The sequence below is a fragment of the Strix aluco genome, chromosome 4 (genome assembly GCF_031877795.1).
Source record: "Strix aluco isolate bStrAlu1 chromosome 4, bStrAlu1.hap1, whole genome shotgun sequence".
Classification (NCBI taxonomy): domain Eukaryota; kingdom Metazoa; phylum Chordata; class Aves; order Strigiformes; family Strigidae; genus Strix; species Strix aluco.
This window is the reverse complement of record NC_133934.1, coordinates 109,103,852-109,127,128: the sequence shown is the minus strand read 5'-3', so window position 1 is coordinate 109,127,128 and position 23,277 is coordinate 109,103,852. Positions and strand designations below refer to the sequence as shown.

Genomic DNA, 23,277 nt, shown 5'->3' with positions numbered 1-23,277 from the left:
GGCATCAGCCCAAGTTGCATAGTCTTCTGACTTCTGCTGCCAATAGCCTTGCTACAGGTAGGAAATGGAATGGCTGGTACTAAAACCAGTTTAAGTCTGACTAATGTAGCTCAAGCTTAGTGAGGTTATCCCTCACCTTCCAAAAAAGCCCAGGAGCTTGAGATGTGATTGCTGATGTGCTCAAGTGAGGTGGGGTCAGAAGCATAGATACCTTATTTTACTTGTAGCCTGTAGCCAATAGGGAGTTGTTTTCTGTGGTGGGAATAGAGTACCAGGTATATAAATGACTGTTGAGGTTGTGGGGGGTGGGGGAGTGGTTTTGGGTTTTTAAAGAAAGACCCACTAAATAATGTTCATTGAAAACTGGGGGGGTTTTTTGTTTGTTTCCTGGCTTGGTTGGTTTTGTTTGGGTTTTATGTTACTCTATTCTCCTCAGTCTAAGACTAAAACACTACATTTTTAAACAAATATTAATAGAAAGTATAGTTTGTAAACATGAAACACCTGTTTCATTAGAATGTGTTATTTGGTATAATGCCAAAATATTTTTACTCATCTCTAAGTGACCATGAGTGTAATGGCATTTCTGAATCCTGACTTTAATTCTTACTTTTATAAAGAATTATTGAGGAAAAGAGTCGCTCTAGTCTACTAGTTGTAAAAAATTTCAGAAGACTGTAAATTAGTTCTTCCAAAGCTAAGTTGTGGGGGTGTACCATCTATCCAGGTAACGAATACTTTAACAGCTAGTCTTAGCTTTCATTTTCAGAAAGAAATAGAAGTGGAGCACCACTGTAGTTGCATTTCAGATAGCAAGAGGTAAATGTGATTTAACTTCCACAGCAGAGTACCTGGATTCTGTCTCAGACAGAATGTTTTTACCCCAAAAGGTACCAGTGCCACCGCTGCTTATTCAGGTAAGCTTTTTCTGAGTGCAGCAGCATTTCAGGCAGACCTCCACTTAAGGGATAGGTTACTCATACTGTAACTTCTTTGCTACCCTCCTTTTTGGGATTTCCACATAATACGGGTTGCAATTCCAGATTTTTTTATAATTACTTCGGAGAATATTAATTTTTGTGTCGCAAAACGCTTCTATTTCTCCAATTCTGCTGTCAGCCATTTTCTGTATTTCCTTACTTTTTTCTGTTTTTCTTCATACTAATCCTTCCTCCTAAACACAGGCATAAACTATACTGTGAAGCTAGATGTTGCAGTTCCCATCAGTTATTTATGAACGTGGCTCGTTTCTGTGCAAGATTCATACTAAAATTATTCTCTTTTTACTGCTTCTAATTGCTTTTGCTGAAAAAAGATTTGTACCTGGGGTGTGTGTTTGCAGCCACAAGGGGGCATCAGATATTAAATGGTGACTCGGACTTGTCAAATATTTTAGGTCTCAAAGTTTAGGAAAGAGTAACTTTCATGCTTTCAGTCATTGTCACATCATGGGAGGATGTGTGAGTATATCCATGCATATATATGAGTGTGTGTGTGTGTGTATATATATATATAGAGAGAGAGAGAGAAGAGTGGTTGCAGGAGCTTTAGAAACTTCCTTATCAAAATGAAATAAATCAATACTCTTACTTTTCTCATATTTGCAGAGCAAAACTCCAAAATTAAAAATCACTATAGCTGCTGGAAAACTGTAAAGAAACTACCTTCCCGTGACTGTTAAAGCTTTTCTAATATGTATGTCCATCAACCTGCTGTTGTATTAGTCTGTCTTGCAACATCTTTTAGAATATTATGTACAGATGAAACATGGACTATTTGGGCACAGCTTCCAGAATAGTGGCTACTTTTGCAAAGTTAAATCCAGATTTTCTGAAGAGTACAAATTCTTTCTCACTAAAGCAAGTGAAATGTTTAGCAACAGGTGATGAAGATATCTTTCAAAACCACTTTTTCATTGAGACCATCTGGTGAAATGTTTGAGCTGTTCAAGTAAGTTAATCTGTATTTTACAATATTTTACAGTATTTGTTTCTGTCTAATCTTACTTTAAAGTTTGGTAGTCTCTGCTACATACTGAAATGCCATTAATTAATGGCATTTTAGGTGCTTCTAAATAAGCTGCGGTTTTTTTGTTTGGAAAGTTTCCCCAGATCTATTCAACAATAATTTTAAAGGAAAAACTAGCTTGCATTACTAGTATTAAAAATGGAGGGGGGCGAGGGGGATCAAATACACTTCATAAAGTCATTACTATAGCTGATATTAAATCTACCAAAGAAATATGTGGCATGTTCCAGTTTAAGCCTTATAATTTGGGATTATGAAAAGGATACTTCTTCGAGAATGATCCAGCCCAGAAGTCAAAGGCTAAAGGCCTTTGAATCTACATGTTTGGCGAGTTCTCTAGTAGCTGATAACTTTCATTACTGATGCTGTGAGATCAAGAGGACTTGAGTTAATTCTTTTCAGGTTGTATTTAGTTTAATCTCTGGTTCTAATCACATTGATTATAGGACTGGACAGTCCATAGGAAGAATAGCCACACCAAAATACATACGCAGTTTATTGTGGAATTCAGAGTGTAATGTTAAATGTTCATCTGTAATTGGATAGCTAAAGGATTTCATATCTTTTACAAATAATTTTGAGTCTGACTTGATTGTTGAAATCTGGGAAACATTGCACAAAAGGGAGGTGACTATAGTAAGAGAATTCAGACCCAGTGAGATAAATGTGGTGATCTCACTGCATGCAGCTGTGTTGGCTTTTTCTGCCCCTTTGCTAAACAAACAGCCTTACTGAGTTTCATGCTAGCAGTCTGATCTTTTACTCCATGGAAGGCAAAGTGTGCAAGTAGGTAGGAACTTCTCAGAACAGAGCAAGAAATAAGGGTTTCTCCATTAATGTATTATCTTTCAACTAACAAACATTTTAGCAAATCCTGTATATTACCTATGTTTGTCTACTCTGATATCTTGCATATTCAATGAAAAGCTCCATAGAGATCCATGTAAAATTTCTTTCTGTTACTGTTTTGGCACCTAATTATTACATTTAAGTTTATAGGCCTCCAAAAGTTTGCTCTTCACTGCGTTTGTCATTCTTAGTTTGGCTCCAAAAGATAGATTGATAGGAAATACTTTTAAATGTTTCTGGTGATCCTAGTTCAGTGTCATAAAACACAGCTCTCATATTTAGAGTAAACCATTTGCAAATAATCCTTTGGCTGAAAACTGAAATACTCTATGGTAAATACTGAAAATGAACAGAAAAGTAAACTAAAAATAAATCCCCTTTTTTAACACTTCAAATCTAGTGTCTCATTTGTCCTCTGGTACTGTGAAAGGTAACTAGAACAAAAGATAGACTGTCAACTTACAATACTATTCCTTATCTAAACACAACAAATAAAATATTAATTTCCACTGTCTCCTTGGGATATCTAGATGCCAAATCATAAAGACTTTCTTGCAGCTACAGAAAAGAAAATTTTCAAATTACATAGATGAACATGTCTGATAAGTCTTTAACTCTCCCTGTGCTGCTTATATTAAGCATTTGATGCTTTCAAAGTCCTCCAGTAGCCATAACACTCCTAGCACTACTATTCTACAGACACAGCACGTGCTCTGCAGCTACTGATTCCTTTGGTTTGCTGTTACATGGCAAAACAAAGGTTCCTGGACACCTGAGCAACTTCTTTCCTTTGGGAAAACGCCCAGTCTGAATGGAAAATGAAGGTGATGGCCTACCATGCTGGAAACAGAGCCTTTGTCCCAGAGCTATTGGTTTTAAACTAATCTTGCCATAACTGAGACAGACAATTACACAAATCTCTCCTGACATACGATCTTTCAGGATTGCCTGTGTCAGTTGAAGCAAAGGCTGTTCATGTGTATCCACACGTGTACAAGGGAAGGAAGCTAAGCAAACAAATCTTTTGGCACAACATTTATTTTCTCTTACTGCTCTTTGTGTTGCATCAATATCAACCCATGGGCTGAGGAGCATGCATGAACAAACACTCCTGTGAGGTTGTACTTTTGATAAGGTATAAAGTCGTATGCAAAGTACAGACTTGCCTAAGTGTGGAAGCAGATCCAGATGGGTAAAAAAATTCTGGAAGTGCTTCTGTACAGTTCTGAATTGGGCCTCTGTTGGGGTACCACGAAGGGTCAAATCACACTTCCTTACTTCATTTAATACACTGAAATATATTTAATTCTGTTAACTGCAGATTTAACTGAATTCATCAGTAAAGCTTGCATGAGAACTGTTGTTTTCTATTGGAATAAAATAGCATAATTGAGAGTTTCCCAAGATGCAATAAATTATTAATATCATCTTTATCATGAAATATTAACATTAAAAACCCTAATTATCTGTCAAGTTGAAAGAACAAAAAGTCAGGTGATGTACATATTCAAAATAAATTAGAATCAGGATCGTTCTAGCCTTTAGTTATTTGGTACCTGTGTTATGATCTCACATACTCTAACCCTGTAGGGTCTCCTCATAAATATTTTTTCAACATAGGTCAGAATACCAGCAATAGAATGTTGTATTTTTACGGTTAATATGCAACATTAAGTCATATTTTAGAAAATGAAAGGACATAATCTTTGTTCCTCAAACCCGAACTTTTTTGAATAGGCAAACCAGACTCTCTGGAGTGTGTGTGTTTGGTTTCTTTTTTCCTCCTCCTTCCTTTTGGGGGAAAAAAGTTCATGTTCTAACTTCTCTTTTTGTTGTATGAATAGCATTTTTCAACTAGAAATTTAATGTGTAATTACTCAGATGGAGTAATTTCATTTCTGATTCTCTGATGTAATAGAATATTTCAGTGGAAGGGATATACAATGACCATCTAGTCCAATTGCCTGATCATTCTGGGGCTGACCAAAAGTGTTTTCTGTGGTTTTAATTCTGATAAGACTCAGGAAAACATAAGAACCTGTAACAGGTATGTTACCTACTAGCCCTTTTGTTCTAGATCTTACTAGTAAAAGTATTTCAGAAACAAAAAAGCAAAAATTTCTTACAAGTCCAGATAGAATAATAGTATTAAACAGAGCTGTCTGATGCTGTGGTAACGGTGTAATAACTTAAGAGAATCAAAAGTTCTAAATCATCTTCTTCCCCCAGTATTTTAAAAGGATGATGAATACAGAAACTTCAATTTACTTAATATCAGAAAAAGTAATTGGTGCTAGAGCCAGCTTAAGCCTGTTAATCTACCTAAAATAGGGAAAAGTGCTAAAAAAGCAATACATTACATGCAAGCCTTTTTCCTTTAATGATTTTTTTAAAGGCAGAAACATCTCTTTCCCAAACTTTAAACCATCTAAAGGCTATCAGTAAACACTCTTGGGGGTGAAAAGGACAGTAAAGATGGAAAACATACTTTTGGTGCTGAGTATTACAACCTGACTGATGAAATTTCACGCTGTGTACTTTAGCAATGCAAGATACAGCAACCACTGCCACTGTTGGACTGTTTGTGACAGCATTTGTAGCTAGCTGCCTTTGTGACTGCAGGCTCATAGTATTGTTGGGAAAAGTTACTCAGTAATGGCTGATCCTGATGCTGCTATTCAGAAAACAAATGAGGAAAAAAGAAGAAACGGGGTTTGGGACCTGAGCAAAACCAGGAAAGGATTGATGGCCTTGGAGTCTTTCTAGTCAGGATCTCTCCTAGGCCAGTACATCAGAAGTCAATGATGTTATTCTGGATCCTGGATTTATTAAAGATGGAGAAGATAGAGGAAAACAACTGGAAAACTAATCTGTAGTTCTTTTGGCCCATAAAATAATTATGAGAGGAAACAAAGACATCAGTTGCACCTGAGCAGAACTATCCTGTGTCCTTGTTGTAGTTAACCTTTACACATGTAAATGAGTATGGCCACCAGCCTAAATCCGCCGTGGCCCATGGGCAGTATATGCAACTAAGCATTTTTTATTACTAGTTTGGTTTGGGAAATCAACCTTTATACTGCTGGATAAGACTATGCGTGATCTGCAAATACTGTTGGGAAATGTTTGCGCTGTGCGTTATTTCCTCCCAATCACCTCTAGTTGGCACTCGCGCCAACGTTTTGTGCCAGAGGATATTCCCCCTCCTCTATCTATGTCGGGGGCTTTGGTTTTTTGAGAGGCGGTGTACTTTTTAATGCATGTCCCCAGATTAGTATGTACCAATAGTAAACCTTCAAACCTCTTTGAAAGGTCCTTCAAGACAAAACCAGGTGAACCAGATACGCTGAAGTGCCAAGCGTAACATCGGTTATCATAACTGCGTAGTTACCTTGCACTTTTGAGATTTCCCCGGTGTTTAACAAGAGCACTTTAAAAACTGTTTGTTCACCTGGAGAAGAGTTAAATTTGTGTAAATTTTTTTTTTTACAGTCAGTCCCCACTACTAATTAGGGCTGTTATAATGTTTAATGCAAATGTTATTAACATTTCTCAGCTTGCAAGGTTCAATTTTCTAGGAAGCTCTTTGGTGACTTGATACTTCCTCAGCTCCCCAGAGTCATCTCTGAATCTGCTCATGGGGGTGTATGCATGCGCCTGTGCTCACGTTTGTATGTGTGATGCACGTGTTCATTTTCCATAACTTGTCTTTCATCAGAAGCCTTGAAATTATAGTAGGGTTAGAAATTAAAGCCTCCAAAAATATATTTGCATATGCAAATTGAGATCCAAAATCTCTAAAAAAGGCAGAAATAAGATCGCTACTTTAGATGTGCATTATTAGGTCTGTAATACTACTACAGGTTAACAGCTTGGAAGCAGTTTGGTTCATAGGCATTGCAGTCAATTTTATTAGTCCTGATAGGGGGATATTTGCTGACCTGTGAATTTCATCACGGTCTAACAAAATGAGACACCTGTTAATTTGTGTTAGAATCACCAGTTACAAACAAATATTGTCGTGTTTACGCATTTAAGAACGCCTGTTGAATGACCCCGAGCAGACTGATTTTTTGTATTATATTTATCAACACGTTGATATTTATATTAGCATTTCTACGGAGGAGGCTACCCGCGGGCAGGAAGGTGCGTTCACTTTGAGTCGTCCATTAAAACAGCCGATGACCATCGTTAAGTGGATTCGGGACTAAGGAGGCGACCGCCCGGTCCAGCCCCTCCACCGCCACCCGCCCGAAGGCCGGACCGGCGGCCGCTCGCCCGGGGCCCAGTCCTGCCCCGCCGGCCGCCACCGGCCAATGCCCCGCCGCCGCCCCCCGCGCCGCCGGGGAGCGCCCAATGGCGGCGGCCCCGCGACGCCGCTGCCCGGGGGCGGGGCGGGGCGGGGGCCGCGCCGCCGCCGGCTCCGCGCAGCGCTGCCCGCCAGCGCGGGCGGCGGCACCCGTGCCCCGCGGAGCGCCCGGCCCGCCGCCGGCGGCAGGTGGGTGGGGAGGCGGGGGGCTCGGGGGCGCGGCCGCGGGGGGGGAAGCGCGGTCTGCCGGACGGCCAGGGAGGGGGAACCGCGGCGCGGGTCTGCGGGCAGCGCCAGCGCGGAGGCGGGCGGGGGACGTCGCGAAACCGGAGCCGAGGGTGCCGGCAGCCGAGGGCAGGCGGCCCCGCTGGCGGGACTGCGGCCGCTGCCTTCCCCGCGCTGCGTTCGCGGCGGCTTCGCCCTCTCCGCGACTCTCGGCGCAGGGGACGGCCCGGGCTGCGCGCCCCGAGGGCGCTGGGGCTGCCCCCGCGCCCCAGCCCCGCTCCCCGGCCGGGCCCGTGGCACCGCTCCCCGCCGGCACCTCTGGACCGTCGTTCAACCTGTCCCCCCTCGGTCCTTACCCCCGCTTCGTGGCTGTTTGCGGTGAGGAGTGTTTATGACAGGCAGCCTAGCAACCCCCCCCCCCCCAGCCGTCCTCTCCCAGAGCGGTGCTGTCCTCTAGTACTTGCAATAATGCACGCTGTGTGGCTGTGCAAGTGCTAGCAGTTTATCACTCCGCGTCTGCAGAGGGTGAATGAGTCATTACCAGCAGCGTGTGGAAGCTGCTTGTATCCACCTACCCCTCAGCTGCTCTATGCCATTACTCATGGTTTGGATTTTTCCTTTGAGTCTACTGAATTGTGCTGCTTTTGAAATGTTTTTCTGTGGTTAAGATATTGCGAGGCAAAGAAAAATCGCCACTCATCTTTTCGTTTGAATACGCTATGTAAATTATAAGTTAAAAAAAGCTCAAATTACATATTTCCATGCAAAGTGGATATCTGTGTTGATACACAACCAGACAGCCCCTTCCCTGCACATTTGCCTAGTTCATGTGTTAAATACTGTTTCTGTACTGCAGCTCCACTTTTCTCTGTTGATTTTTGTTAATTGTTGTTTTGGCTGTAATTAGACTCAACATTTCTGAATATTTTTGTTCCCATGGTTTAATCCTTTTTGAGACTTTGTTTTTTCAGAAGCAAGTTAAAAAAATGTTTGGCTGCTTGGCTAGATCAGGCGATGCATTACAGCTCACATCTTCCCATACTCACTTGTGCCTTTTGCTGGGAATTAGCCTTAGAAAAACTTCACAGTTTTGGTTTGAGGGCATTTTTAGTATTGTCAAGGCAAAAATTTGGCAAACATTGGTGTTTTTACTTGTGAATTGGCTATGAATCATTCTTGTCTTCTGTGAGATGTGTATTTTGTAAACATACTAGTTTGGGCAAGCAAATTTCAAACTACAGGTTGATTGCAAAATGCTTGTGTTCACTAATAACGGCTTGTGACTCTGATTTCTCTTTCTCTTTTCTCTGACAAGATGACTGAAACATACCTTGTGTTACGCAGACAAGTGAGCTCTGGACTTTGCCTTAATATTTTCCGGATAAACAGGTTTATGTTACTAAACGAAGTTTGTGTTATCACAAAGAAGCTTGAAGAGCAATTTCCCCCGTCTCCAGTGGGATGTATTACATTGGATTATGCAATACATATGATTTTCCTAAATACTTAGTTTCCAAATGTCTAGCTTCTCTCTTCTCCAAGAATTTTCAGATTTGATTGATTATAACATAAAGCAGTATTAGCTATGAATTACGTTTAATCTGTTATATCAAGTTTTTGTCAGGTAAATCTTTGACTTTTTCTGTATAGCATTAAAGGCTTTTCACGCTATTCCTATGGAGATCTCAAGTACAAAGCAAGTAGCAGTAACTCCTAAGCAGATCTAACGTATAATTTTCCTTAGATATAGGAATACAGCTGACAACTTTAGCGATCGCTGTGCTGCTCTTTTATAGTTGTAGCTTTTAAATTATTTTTAAAATATGAATGCCATCAAGAGTGTGACCAGTAAGAGAGAAGGTCAGATTTTTTTCCTCTCGCAAGTTGTGCTGTAACTCAGTTCTGACTAGCTGTACTCTCTTATGATTCATGTCCTTAATTATCATTAAGGACTTAACAGCATACCTTGGTCTTTAACTGCAGATCTCTCCTTTACATGAGTTCCTTGAATCCCTCGTTACATCAGTGGCATAATTAATACTCTGCTCTGTGGTTGATTTGGATAACAGTCCAAGGGACGCAAGGTAAAAAAGCAACAGCTACATCTCAATAGTGGCCAACTCCCCATCTCGAGTCCTTGTTTGCGCTACCTTGCCAGCTATCTTGTTAAGAACTGGCAGCTGGTACAGTTCCCTAGTTGGGAAACCCAGACTGTGTGGGGGTTAAAACCATATTGTGAGTGGGCTAAATACATCATGTTTATAGAGTCCTTAATTTTCAGCTATCTCAAGTCTGGCATCAGCAAATGAAGATGAGAAATTCTATCTATGTGTGTTACAAATCTCTCAAGATGTTCTGCTTTGTAAGGCTTCTGTTGCCCCTGTTGTAGAAGTGGTGACTTTTCCAGTTAGGGAGGCAGTTGCCAAGGTGGCATCAGCTACAAGATCATGGCTTGTGGATTCTCCTGCTCTGACTCTTTGCGCCTGTTAGTACCCTTTCTTCATGCGGCTTTTAACCCAAGTGTTGCACTAACGCTTTGTGCAAAGCACCTGTCATGATCTTTGCCAATAAAGTAACAGAATAAGTGAATTTTGAATTGTTGAAAAGGCTATTCTTGAAGGCAGGCTGAAAGTAAAGGTTTTAGCCTCAAAAGCTTTGCAACAATGTTAACTCTCTCTTTGAAAGTTGGAAAGCTAAAAAACATCATCAGGAAACAAGCTATAGAACTGGATTCATGTGGTGGTGGCAATCGTCTAACATAATCTTGGGCATCTAAAATTTGGACCTATCCAAGCTAATCATTTATCTTATGCTGCAGTCTGCTAGAAAAGGAGAGCCTTCAGAAGGCAATTCTTGGGTGATTTGAATTCTTGGTTGCATTACAAATAAAAAAATCCATTTTTTTTTTTCCTCTGATTTCTTAATGCATTTTCTTTGGAGTCTAACCATGCTGGATGGTTTCTTAAAGGATTGTGAATTCTGCTAATGGATGTAATAACTCTACAAGTGGTTAACCTCAAGGAAGGAATGCCTGTCTTTGTATGCGTTGAGTATGAGCATGTGTTGTCTTCAGGACTGTGGCTGTAATTGTGACCAGATGAATTTGAGTCCTAGAAAACACAACTAGAAGCCTTACAGCTCAGCTCATACATCTGGAGACATTAGGGGCTAAATCTTTTCTCCTTGTAGATGGTGAAAGTTTTATCAGGACCTTAAAAAGGGCCAGAAATCCATCTGAAGGTGTCTTTATGGGTAAGATTGCTTCCCAAGTAGGGATTATGGATCCCCTATTGACTTCTGTGTTCAATTTCCACTGTCTTTTAAATGGGCAAATAAGGTGAATGGTGTGGAAGGTCCTGTTTCTTTCAAAACTTAAGGATGTAAAATTTCATAGGTTGAGATTGAAAAACTGAGAAAATGCAGTCTCTGTGGAGATAGCAGGGGACAAGCATCAGGGTTCCAGGATTCCCTTCCTTTCTGAAAAAAGATGCAAATACATTAGTGCCTTAGAGCGAGAATGCACTTTTGAAAGTAATGTCCTGATCATCTGCACTTACCGCACTTCAGTTTGCATCTCAGAGCACATAAACTGATTTTGTTTGGGATAAAACTGAGTCAGAAGAACTCCAGGAGCTTGTTTAATGTACTCTTAAGTGCCAATGCAAATTCAGTCTACAGGGTCAGATTGGAGATAATTAGAAGTAAAAGTCGCAAAAGAGTGGCATGAAAGATATGCCTTTAATGCCGAGTATTCCACCCTACAGCTCTGCTACTATTGGTAAGGTTTTACACTGCTTGCTAGTGTAAACTAGGGTATAGCATCTTGACCAACCCATTACCAATCTTTTAAATGTAACATAATCCTCAGTATATATTTATAGAAAAAATACAAGGGAAAGTATAAACATAACATAATACTGAAAAAGTTAAGAGAAGACATCAATGCATGTGTCCTTTGGATAACTGTAGAAACAAATAGTGCTTTATTTAATAGAAAATACTCTTAAAGGAAGTAGGTTACTGAAATGTATAGGTTTCTTAAACATCAGTTCTACAGAGATACAGTTGGTGAAAGGGAGCCATAAAATTAAAGAGCTTTTGCCCCCACCCATCCCAAAAATCGTCCAATAGGTACTTTTTTGACAGTAAATATTTCCTAAAATGTTGAAAATATTTTCTCAGCAGTGATATAGTAAGGTTTATCAGTCCACTGCAGTGACACGTATAGAAATATGTGTAAGACTTTCTTAAAGATTACATTTTTATTTATTGGAAGAGGTCATGCTATAGGAGTATCTTGATTAGTTGTGCCATTACTTCACATCAGCACTTGGTGATTTCATCTCATGTTACACAGGGGCATTGATATGAAATGAGAAATAAGTCTCTGAGTAACAAACCACTGCTGAAGTGCCTGTTGTCCATTCTTTGCAGAGTAAGGCCGTTCTGTGTTTGATACTGACAGGGAAGGTGGGATAGACAAATTGCGATCCTACTGATAGGTTTTATTGTATAAAGACTTTGAATATTAAATGTGGTTTTTAAGCTTTGTTGCAGACATTTCCCTCTGGGAAGACAGAACTAAGTGAAACTCCTAGGAAGAGTCCTGAAATAAACAAATAGCCCTAGAAGTAATGAAGGGGGGAACCAAAAAGCAGCATGTGTGTGTAAGTTATTTGGTAATATTAAACACCTTCATAGACGCCCTGTGTGATCAGGACTGTGTGCTGTAGAGTTTGGGGAATTAGACCCCTGGAAGAGAGGAGGACCTGCACTAACACAGCATATCAGTGAAACGGGAAATGGAGTATTGGTGTGTTATTTTTGGCTGTGATTCTGTTGCCTTAATTTAGGTGTGAAAAAGGCATACAAGCCGAAGTTTAGTTGCCATAGTCTTTCTGGAGGGGGATTCACCTCGTTCAAAAATAGATCAGACGAAGGATCCTCTGGAGGTGTTGTGTTCCTTCTATTGACTATAAACAGAGCATCAGGTGACTATCTCATATGTCTAACCGGGTGTCCAGAGTTAAACGAGATGTGATTCATCTTGCTTTATTAAGGTAACTGAACTAAATGTCTTGGCACGATTCCTTTGGCTTGAATCAGAGGACAGAACTGACCGGTATGCTTCAGGATCCTATGAAGGTGCTCTAGGAGTTCAAAACTATCTTAATATTCAAATTGCAGGCAGTGTACTCTCGAGCTGAAATTCAAAGCAGAGCTCTTGGTCCAAGGGCAGCACACCTACCTGCCTGGTGAGCTGGAGGGAAAGGATGTCTTTTTCCTGAGCTGTGTTTCTTGTTCCATTACGCTCTTTTAGGCCGAGTTTTAGTTGGCATTTATAGACATGAATATTTATAGAAACTAATTCTTTCTGTGGGCCCTTGGGTTTGCCAGCTGTGAAATGAAATGAAAGAACTATCTTTAATTTACTTTTGAAAATGGGGGTGGGTATGCTATATAGTAATTTTGTTCTCTTGCTATCTGAACCAGGGGCCTCTTGTGAACAGAAGGTACCATTTTGCAGAACTGCATGGTGGTTTTGTGGTTGTGTGGGTGATGGAAACACGTGGAAAAAGCACTACTAAGCATTTTTGAAGAGAAAAAGTATTACTAGCTGCATAGCTGACACTTGAGTTGGTCAAGCTCCACAACACAAGGCCAGTTAATTTTCTAGTATAGAAGTTTCAATGGAACAGCTGTAGGGAAGAACTTGGCCTATGAAGTTTAATGATTAGTTGCTGTTTAATTGCTAGCTGCTCCTGAGGACAGAAACTTGCCACCAGAAGAAATGATCCTTTCTGATCCTTGCTATGATATTTCCAGTTCACCAGAGTTCACATATTTACCTGGCTGAAAATTATATCCTGTATATAAAAATTATATATGGTGGAAACATCAGGTGCACGTTCCTAAATCTGATTCCAAATTATAAGGTACATGAGTTCAGCATGAGGAATTAAGATCTCAGCTGATCGGTGCATGGATTTTGGGGGGGGTATTCACTGGCAGTATCTCAGATGCCACTGAGGAGGATAAAACTGAGGTAGAATAGATTGGGCAGATCTGGGCTTTCCCCTCCTAAATAACTCATCTCTGACCTCTGCAATTTAATTGCCCCAAGTCTCTCTGAATGGAGGCAGCTGTGTTACTTTAGCACACTACATGTGTGCTCAGAGTTTGGCACCAGCATTCAATTTTTTTCCAGAAAAGATTGCAAATTCTCCCTATATTCTATCCAGGCTATTGATAGGAATATGCTTGGAGCTAAGACTGATTGAGGGTGGCCACAGACCTTGGGAGCTGCAGCTCTAAACAGCTGCATTAAGCTCTTCAGTGACACTGAAACAGGCACTAACTTTCAAGTGGTAATCCCTTCTTTTCAGGAAGTTTGCCTTGAAAAAACCAAATTCTTCTAATGTTGCTTATTTTCAGTAGTCCGTAACATGCTTTTGTTTGTGTCTGTGTGAATTACGCTGGTGTCAAATTTACAACTCAGCCACAGTGAGTCAAGGCCAGTCTTGGTAATAGAAACAGAGTCCCAGTCTGTTTGTGGGTTGAAAGAAGGAGGTAAATATCTCAAACATTTTAAAATCTACTTGTCTGAATCCCATTTCCAAAACTTGTCCACTAGGTAAGGCAGTCTTTCCCATAGGTTAGCTGGACTTGGCTTCCCCAAAGCTGGCAAGAGAGCTGTAACGCTCCATTAACATTGCTGTGAACTGGTATTTCCACATATTATAACGCTGTGCAGCTGAGACATATCGTGGGCTGAGAAGCAGGATAACTGGTCGCTTATGGCTACGTGAGGTTGGGTGGGAAGGTAGGGTGACCTGACTGCATTATCTTCATTTCCACAACAGGCTCCACAAGCAGCTGTGCTGTCAAACACGCAGCACTGCTGGTGGTGTTGCCTCAGAGGGACTACATACAAGAGGGTATTCAGATTCCAAACCTTTTAATGAAAGAAGGCCTTGCCGGTGTTATCGGAGTGCCCACCATCCATCTCCATGTCTGCAGTGCTTTATATTGATTTTTCAATGAAGTGAGTGGTCTTCACAAAGTTATTTCTGCTTTGTTTTCCTGACTAGACTCCAGAGTCTTCAAGGCAACAGTAACCCTGTCTTAAACTTCTGGGGGCTTGGGTGAGAAGGGAGTGTTGGGGTTGGGGGTTTTTTGGTGGTCTTTGGTTTTGTGTTTTGTTGGGTTTTTTTTACACTGTTGCTCTACTAAAGCACATGGATGACACAAAACAGGTCATGCATAAACCAGACCTGAAGCCTTCCGTTAAAGAAAACTACCTTTGGGTTACACAATATCTGACAGCACCCAGAAATGTAACATAAATTAAATTCTTGTCTAAAAATTTGGGAGGCAAGATATTGCATTACCCAAGTCTAGCTGAGAGCTGAGCATGTTCATGATTTCACTTGTCTTACCATGTGACTTTCATCTTACTCTTTTAGCTTCTGCATGGTTAATTTGAAAGTGTAGGTAAGTAGAGCGTACTTCTAGATGTATAAAATGGCTGGATACCTAATGCAGTTAAACTACATGATTTAATGGTAGAACAAATGTCTGCTGTTTGAAACTGAAGACTTAGTTGTCTGAGAAGGAAAGAATAATGAAAAGTCTCACTGTAGGTTTTTCTTTTTTTTTTTTTTTTTGGAGTATTGGTTTGGTGTAGTCAGCTAAATTATTCTATATCCTCAAAACACGGAATTTTGAAAGATGAAATCACATTCCTATTTCTGCGTGAAAACCAGAGATTTTTTCACGCACCTATAAATAGCAGTTTGTTTAGTTTTAGATTCTGTGTACCATGTACATATACCTACAGTGCTTGTGTACCACTGGCTGAAGCCAGGCATATGAGGAGCTGCCATCAGAGAAGCTTCTCCAGCAAACAGTTTGGTCTGTGGGGAACCTTCTCCACAGGGTGTCCGCACAGCTCTGTCGGTGTACCCAATATGCAGTGCTCCCTGCTATTCCAGTTTTGACAGTTTACTTTGACAAAATGCCCCAACCATCGAGTGATTAGCTATTGCCCATGCCTTTATTTTTTATTATTCTGTTTTATGCCTCGCAGGTGGATTGGTGCAGTGACTGTTTGAGCCATTCCACTCACTGTGAAACCAGGGACTGTGCCACACTCTGTGGGAACTGATTCATATGAATTTCAATGTATAATACTGTGTATTTGTTAATACTCGGAATGTTTCATAACTGGGCACTTTTGTCAGGTTAAAAGATGAGTATCTCATGGAAGCTATACAATAATGTTGGTATTAACTATTTGATGCTATTGAACATGAGGTGAAACTGGTCCTTCTTCCTGCTGTTGATACTTAGACTTGCAATGGCTCCTCTTGTAGCTTCCTCAGCAAAATACTGAGTGTAATAAAATATGAGTGATTTGCTGTCTTCATATGCCACAGGGGTCCATCTCTCACTGTATACCCCTGCAGCACTTACAGATCTCATGTAGATAGATGGCAACATATCTTGGATTCCTATTCTGGAACACACAAGGTTGCCTGCTGTCTCACAGGCACAGCTAACTACCGAAGCGATAGTACCGTAAAGATGAGCAGCTGCTGCTCGCCGAACCAGATGATGCCAAAGCATTGGTAGTTAGAAAGCAAAGCGTCCTGAACATCATTTTCAGCAAAGGGCTTTACCTCTTTGCACCAGAGGAAAGCAGCCTCTTGTGTTCTGTTCCCTGTGAACTTCCAGAGATGAGTAAGCAACACACAGGAACGAATATTACCTTTACTGTCATCTTATTAACCCTACTCTCTAAGTATGGCCCTGCTGACAGAGATACTACAAAACAGGTTCTTTTTTTTTTTTCCCCTGAAACATGTTTTAATTTTACTGACACTGCTTATTAGTGTTAGTAAAAACAAAACAAACAAACAAAAACCCAATAAACCCAAAACCCAACAATAAAAAACGGAAGGATTTTCTCACACCTTCTGTTCTACATCATGCTAGTATACCATGCATTCTTATTTCATGTTTTGACAATTAGACAAATACAGTTAGACACAAATGTATTAGACAATAGTATTGCAAACATAGTGTTCTGTACTGTATGAATTTGACTTGTCAAGGTCTTTGTTTCTACTTCATATATAGTTTTTTGTAATAGTATATAAAATATGGGGTCCCTTTAAATTCAATCTTTGCTCAAGCATGTTTTTTTTCTAGCATTGCTTTTCATTTTCTTGAAACAGGAGTAGTCCTGCTAAACAAATAGCACCATCAAGTCTAATGGGACTATATTTAGAGTATCTAAAATAGAGTGACAACAAATGTGATATTTGTGGGTTGCCCTGAAGGGCTGCAGTGTCCTGGCATAACACTAAATTGCATAATCTCAATTGACTCTCCAGACACTGGAAACGAGGAAAGACTAGTTGGATCATCAAGGGAATTTTCTGCCAGGGCAGGCTTGTTCCCTGTGATACCTCTTCCAGAGTATCCTTTTTTTGTCTGGCTTTAATCAAGCAGGACTTCCTTAAACTGGGAGACAGACTCACATTTTAATATTGCCTTTATGTATAATCATCAAACAGGATCCCCCTTGTAATGAAAATACCTTTTTTAATTCTTTTTCCTTTGAAAGGTGCTGCTGATACAGCTTAGACGTTATAAAAGATGTTACCTAGAAGTACAGTTATATAGAAGTTATTTTTATATACATAGTTTTAGTTATGTGGAAATGCAGAGAAGACATGAACAGATGGCTTGCTTGCTCAGTGTTCCTAATCTCCCTTTCCAGCCAACATTCAGCACATCTTTGCTTTCTTTCAGGGCTGTATCACTTTCCCAATGGTCCTTGTCTTCCTGATGCTTTCACAGTTTTCTGTGTTTTTTCCCTTACTCTGAATCTGTTCTTCCGTTCTGTGCATACTCGCAGCTCGGCTATATGAATGCCCACCCTTTCTCTAGACAGGGCTTTGTGATCTGTGTTCACCTCTTGCTGTCTTCAGTGATGTCAGGCTGCGCTGACATAGTTGGTTCAAGGATGATTAATTGTAGAATATTATGCTTTTTACATCAGTGAAATAACTTAAAAAACACACCTTGATAATCATCACAACAGCAAGTAAAGTACAATAGCTTTTGGAGGGTTTGGTAAATGGAATACATCTGGCTAGCTTGTCTGTGCACAATTTAGACAAAAACATATGAAAGCATCGATATCAGATATGCAAACCAGGGTGCTCAGTGGGAGCTTTCATCTGAAAAACATGTTCCTTGTATGATTCACTTTTTCAGGTTTGAAAGAAGAAACCAGTTTTTAAACCCAGATCCCTCCCCATACTATGAATTGGAACATCACTTACTGTAGCATTACATTGTGCAGTAGTTGTGACTATTGTAAATTCGCCATCCTGAAACAGAGAAAGTCTGTGACACACGTAATGGTTGGGTGTGGAAGTCTGGGACTGGCGTGCTGCTTTGGAGTTCTGCCTCATGGAGGCCTTGAGAAGACAAGAATGAATGTTAAGGGCTGTGCACCTGCCCTCTCCTAAGGGGATGCTACCAATCTCTCCTCCCTTACTGCATCTAGATTTCTTGTTGCCTACTGTTATTACCAACAGAATTTCACTGAACAAAGGAAAACCACATCTGTAAAGTGGTTCTGAATTAGTCTAGCCCTTGGGAAGTTAAACCCTCAAATCAGTGTTTTGCTTATTTTTTCACCTATTTGGGCAATGCGGACTGGAAAAAAAAAATCCCAGATCTTAGAGATGCAAATGTTCTGCTAAACAAATTGGCATGTTGCCTCTTTCCTGTGATCTTTTCCCAGTTTAGTTTTAAAGCACTGTTGCTCTATATAGTAAGAGAAGCATTTGACTGATCTTTGCCTCACATTCTAGTTTGAGTTAGAAGGCTGGCAGTCTGGAAAATTATCCTTCAGTTTTAATGCAATTACATGACTGGAGGCTTCAGTTACACTTTGAATGCATCATGGACCCACAGCAAGCTATATTTAAAGTCCTGAAATGTAGAGCTTCTACTTTCCTGATGTGACTGGGGATGTGAACTATCACTGCTAAACATGTCTGGCATGCGCCCTTGGTTTCTGTCTGTTATACATTACTTCTAATTGTAAAAAAAAAAAAAAAAAAAAAAAAATTGTTAGATTCTCATTCTTTTTCTGTATTTCTGCTCTTCTGCAGTGCCTTTCTACATTTCTCAAGTTCTTGTGAGTACAAGAAATAGAGGAAGAGGCTGTACAATCTTCCTCCAGTATCAGGGTTTGAATGCCTCTAAACACTATCTTGTTTGACTGGCTCTCATTATGAGATATCCAGAACCCATGAAGTATTTTTAAGGCTTGGCCTTGGCAGAGAGACCATTACCTTCTGAACTGCCTAAATATCCTGGTATTGCCTGCAGAAGAGGATCTTAGGTGTGTTGTCTCTCTCTCTCTGGAAAACAGAGGAACTTCTGTGGTAGATAAATTGTGGTGTAGGGAAAACAGCAGCTGTTGACCTTTGAGATGTTGCCTTGATGCAAATATTCTTGAGGGAGATGCTTATGACTGTCTTACCAATGCATCACCTTCAGGCTCTCTTACTGTCATGAAATGTGAGCTTCTAGCAAAGCTGAGATGTGTATTTGTGGGACATGGTTTTATGTGTAGTGGTTGGGTTCTTGTGGCCTAGAGAAAATAAGGGCATTCCAGGTCACCTCAGCTTTAACACTGCTTTTGCCACTGACTTGCAGTGTGGATTTAGACAGATCATATCTATTGGACTAATGCAGTATAGCCATTAATTAGTGTGGCTGCACTGGGTCCTGTGCTCAGGGAGACCCCCAACTGCTTTTCTGTTATCCAGCGTGCCAGTTGGCTCTAGTCACATTCAGTACCACGCTCTCGCCTCGCTTCATCTCTGTCTAAAATTGCCAGAGGACAGTAGTAATGACCTACCTTGTAATGGCACAAAGTGGATTTGACCAGGCTCTGAGGACAGAGCACTATCAAGGGTCTTGTTACCGTTCACTTAGGTGTAATCTGAAATGGGCAAAGCCATGCCTGCTTCCAGAGAGGCTGCAGGATTTTCACAAGGGACGTCCGTTTGGCTCCCTTGGAGCCCTAATTCTTCCTTACATATTGAGAGCTTTCATATAAGTGAGTGTTACATGCACCAGGTAGTGACTGAGCTTCTTAAGCTACATCTGAAGTCATGGAGCTCATGCAATAGCACATAAGGTAAAAGTGGTGTAACTTCTAAAACCTGGTGTTACCAGAGATTTTCTCAGGGCAGTTTACAAGCCGGGGGAGCTGTATACATGGAAAAAATAAAAATGTCAATATTAAGAATACAATAATCAAATAACCAAATATGACTTTATTCCTGTCATCATCTAGGCCATTCACAAGGTAATTTTACCACAGACATTTAGACAGAGGCTGGTGCAATGATTTTTTCAGTAGTAATTGTAAAATACAAATCCAGTTCCTTTATTTCATTGGGTTTCTCAAGTTTTGGGGTTTTTTTCCTGTTGTTTATCACTGGGTTTTGTTTTTGCTGTGGCACTGTGAAGTACTTGGGACTTTCTTTTGATGCTTGAGAACAGATTTCCAATTTGGAATTTGTTTATTATTCAGGTCATGATGTGCTGCTGATGGTTAGTGCTTGTTACAGGCCAAGTTGAGAGGAAGACCCATGAGCTCTTTCTCACTTGGAAAGTTGCCCAAGGCAGCAATCATTCCTCAGTTCATGCCACTAGAATTGTTTCGTCTGTACAGGTTTGCCAAACACGTGGTCAAGATAAAATTACATATTTTTCCTTGAGACTTTCCTGGTGTTAGTGAAACTTGATTGTTACAACAAAAACCATGGTCAGAGTCTTTCCTTTTTTACTGTACCTTTGGCTTAGTTTCTTTTTCTGCTACGGGGAAATTAACAGCTTGTCTAGTTGTTTTCTCTTCCATGGTCTCCTACAATAAACCAAATGCAAAGTACAGTAACCAATTAATGTTTAGGTCCCTGGAATTGCAAGGGGATATATAAACAAGAAAAATAGTATCACTGCATGGATTATGGCATTTTTTCAGTGGTGCTACCATGTAAGGCAATATACTTTGGGAGTCTCTAAATTTAGCACAAACTTGCTATTGATACTACATTTGCAAAACAAAACCTGAATTTAAAAATCTCAATTTTTATTCTAGTTTTTTTCTCATTCTGTTTTTCCATGTAACTGTAATCTAGTAACTCTGGGTAGTGGTGATAAAGCCTACTGCAGCATGCATCATATGCATGTAACGTGAAGCAATTGGAGAAATTACCCTTAGTGCTTAAAATTATTAACTGTGCTATGTTGTTTCTTTTGAGCAGACTTGAAATGTACTCAGAAACAATGTTTGATTTTGCTGTCCAAATACATGAGTAATTAAATACTTTGAACGGTATGTTTACAAAACCACCATTCCCTTAAAGATACTTCTAAAGTGCTATGAACCATTGCTACTGTGGGTGTTTGTATTCACATAGTGCATAGAAGTCCCACCTAAAGTGAGAGCTCATTGTACAAGGTGCTAGGTGAGAGACTTCTGGCACAATTACGTCCCTTGCTCAAATACATGGTTTTGGCTTAGCAAAATTGAGGGAGAAGGATGATATTTCTTTTGCAGAAGCAGAGCTGTACAAAAGGGCAGCTAGTTAAGCATGTCACAAGAAGAAATCGCTATAAACTGTGAATTTACATAGATTTGAAATGAGAGAATGTTTCTAGTTACCAAAACAGTGTTGTCATTTTAGAATGAACCTTCATCAGTTTTAAAAAGGGATTATGTAATGTGGTTGATCCAAAATATTAGGAGGACTAAACAGACAAGGAGTTTTATTCCAGCTCTATGATCTCTGCCCTTTGGAGAACTGGAAATAACTGCCACCCACTTGTAACTCAGGTTTACATGTCCCACTATGAAACTGTAATGTGAAAAAGGGACACCTGAAGCAGAAATTTCAACTTCTTAGATTTTTGTTGTCTCATGGTCAAATCACTGCACTGGAATTGATGGCAAGGATCATTTGGGTCAGCGGGTATAACATCTTCTTTACCTTGTATTTACTGTGTAATAGTAACAAACACATTTTGATTCACATAAATTAGTTCACTTTTATTTTCAACCAGTTCATCACCAAAAGCTTAATGCATATAATAACACAAGTCCAGAAGTAACAAAATCTTAACTGATACAAATCCCATTCATGTAGAAAGGGGTAATCCTGGCCTGGCCTGGGAATATCTTGTTCCAAGAAATGTGTCTCCATCTCCTTTTGCTTGGGCTGTATGGCATAAACTTTTGCTTTAACTGTAGCTCACTTGGAGTATAGAGGATCCATTTGTTCCCTTAGTCCTTGTAGGCTCCGAAATCCATTTCTCTAGGAATAGCTATGGATGTTTGAGAAGTCTGAAGGACAGGGAGGGAAAACTCCAAAAACTGCTTGCAGAACATTTGCAGCAGTGTTTAAATAGTGGGTGCTGATTGCTTTGCTATGGAGAGGATTCGGGTTTATTCACAGTGTCAAATGATTCTTCTGGAGACATGTACCCCTGTAGTAGTTCTGCAAATTGCAGCCTCATTGTGTTAACTGAATGCACAATGGCATTAGTATTGTGCTGCCTTCCTCTCCTTGGTCCACAGTGGGGTTGGCTTAGCTTTTTTTTCTAGGGAGGGTTTTGGAAAATGGAGAGAGGAAAAGTAATTTGGGGATGAAGTTGTATCTTTTCCATATAGTCTGCACAGGAATTGGCTGTACATGATTCATAATTCTGTACAGGCGTTTAGGTCAGGGTGTGAGAGAATGCAAAATTCCGTCTTTTTTTTTTTTTTTTTCATCCTAATATATGAATCCTCAGAGTGCCCCTGTTCTGAGAATCCTTGACACCATGATCTACTCAGACTGACTTTCTTCTCTTTCAGGCTTCTTGTCTAAAAGTTGTGATAACCCTGATAAATCAACACAATCGCCTTTACTTACCAAACTGGGAAGTCTGTAGAAAATTCCGTCTGTGGGGAAGTTGTGTAGCTGGAGTATGTGCTTCGTGCTGCACTGCATGGTACTCTGATGCTTTTCTGGGCTCATAGTGCTCTCTATCTATTTCAAAGTGTTTTAAGTTTTGCTGTCTGGTACTGAGTGGATTTGGAAAAGTATGCTTGTCGTGGGGCAGTAGGGTAAAAGAGCAAATCCATCTTAAAATAATGGTATAATTCTCCCACATATCTGCACAGCTGAAACAGTCCATTTTCTTTGCCTTCTTTTATGGCTTTTTTCCCATGACATTTAAAAAAAAAAAAAAAAAAAAGGATCTCTACTGAAGTCTCTGTGCATTAAGGGCAAGATAAATTGTTTTCTTTTTTCATTTCCTGCCGTTTCATGCTTCCGACAGGACTTTACCAGGAGAAAGGCGGGGTCAGTATTCAGTTGTTTGGGAAAAGAAGACTTAGTTACAGATATTTAAACAAGCCCAAAACAAACTGCTTAATTGGTCACACGAGGAAAGCAAGATATCAAGGTCATCCTCTCCTTCCATCATATGGCATCCAAGTGACCCTAAACATCTGATCTTTTTTTTCTCTTGACTTGCTTCTATGTTTAGCTTTGTAGTTTCTATTAATAGCACCCAAAATGGATGCTGTGCGAGGCAGGCAAAGGTATCATCCTGCCATGGGAGTGGAGGAGAAGGGGTTGTTCCCTCAAGTGCAGTTGTTCCCTCAAGTGCAGTTGTTCCTTCATTGTTAGGGAACTGATTATGTAACGGGGGAAGGATATGCAGGGTGTGGGGTGCCCACAGGCTCTGGAAAGTCTATGGAGAGGGGATCATTCTTCTGG

General features: G+C 40.2%; 1 protein-coding gene across 1 annotated transcript in view; it reads left to right on the top strand.

Moving 5' to 3' along the window:
- The first annotated feature begins 7,294 nt into the window (after positions 1 to 7,294).
- The window catches only part of STON2 (stonin 2), an 80,114-nt gene continuing 64,131 nt past the window's right edge, over positions 7,295 to 23,277 (top strand). The window contains exon 1 of the mRNA XM_074824861.1: positions 7,295 to 7,375. The gene's annotated coding sequence lies outside the window, so the exon portion shown is untranslated. The remainder of the gene's footprint in view (positions 7,376 to 23,277) is intronic.